This window comes from Geotrypetes seraphini, chromosome 6 (assembly GCF_902459505.1).
Source record: "Geotrypetes seraphini chromosome 6, aGeoSer1.1, whole genome shotgun sequence".
Taxonomy (NCBI): domain Eukaryota; kingdom Metazoa; phylum Chordata; class Amphibia; order Gymnophiona; family Dermophiidae; genus Geotrypetes; species Geotrypetes seraphini.
This window is the reverse complement of record NC_047089.1, coordinates 47,380,372-47,381,771: the sequence shown is the minus strand read 5'-3', so window position 1 is coordinate 47,381,771 and position 1,400 is coordinate 47,380,372.

Below are 1,400 nucleotides of genomic sequence, written 5' to 3'. Positions count from 1 at the left end.
CTTCAAACGCACGGGGAAAAGCGAAGATCAACTGCTACACAGGATCAAGTCCACAGAGGTCAAAACGGCAGTCAGGGAGGCCAAACTTCGAGTGGAAGAAACTCTAGCAAACAACATTAAGAAAGGGGACAAATCCTTCTTCCGGTATATCAGTGACAGGAAAAAAAACACAGACGGGATAGTACGCCTGAAAAAAACGGACGGGAATTACGCAGAATCAGATCCTGAAAAGGCCGAACTACTAAATGAATACTTCTGCTCGGTCTTCACCTGTGAGGCGCCAGGGTCCGGCCCTCAATTGAAGCCACAGTCAAACACAAAAGACCCGTTTTGGAATTTTAAATTCACACCCAGCGAGGTTTACTTTGAGCTAACAAAACTCAAGGTGGACAAAGCCATGGGACCGGACAATCTGCACCCCAGAGTGCTCAGGGAGTTAGGTGATGTCCTGGCAGAACCGTTAGCCGTGCTCTTCAATCTCTCACTGAGTACAGGGACAGTCCCCTTGGACTGGAAAACAGCTAACGTCGTTCCTCTACACAAAAAGGGTTGCAGGACAGAGGCTGCAAATTACAGACCGGTGAGTCTGACATCGATAGTATGCAAACTCATGGAAACACTGATCAAACGCCAATTGGACACGGTCTTGGACGAAGGGAATCTACGGGACCCCAATCAACATGGATTCACCAAGGGTAGGTCCTGCCAATCAAACCTCATCAGCTTCTTTGACTGGGTAACAAAAAGACTGGACGAAGGAGATTCACTGGATATAGTGTACCTAGACTTCAGTAAAGCTTTTGACAGCGTCCCACACCGCAGACTGTTAAACAAGATGAAATCGATGGGGTTAGGAGAGACTCTGACGGCATGGGTCAATGATTGGCTGAGTGGCAGACTTCAGAGGGTGATGGTTAACGGTACTTCCTCTGAGACATCGGAGGTGACCAGCGGGGTGCCGCAGGGCTCGGTCTTGGGTCCGCTCCTCTTCAACATATTCATAGGAGATCTGACTCATGGGCTTCAAGGTAAAGTAACATTATTCGCCGACGACACCAAACTATGTAATATGGTAAGCGAGGGCAATTTACAAGATAGTATGGCGCAGGACCTGCGTACATTGGAATGCTGGTCCTCAACCTGGCAGCTGGGCTTCAATGCTGGAAAGTGTAAGGTCATGTACCTAGGTAGCAGAAACCCGTGCAGAACTTATACCTTGAACGGGGAGACCTTGACCAGGACTTCAGCGGAACGAGATTTAGGAGTAATCATTAGTGCAGACATGAAATCTGCCAATCAGGTGGAGAAGGCTTCCTCAAGGGCAAGGCAGATGCTGGGTTGCATCCGTAGAAGTTTAGTCAGCAGAAAGCCTGCTGTCATAATGCCATTGTACAGGACCA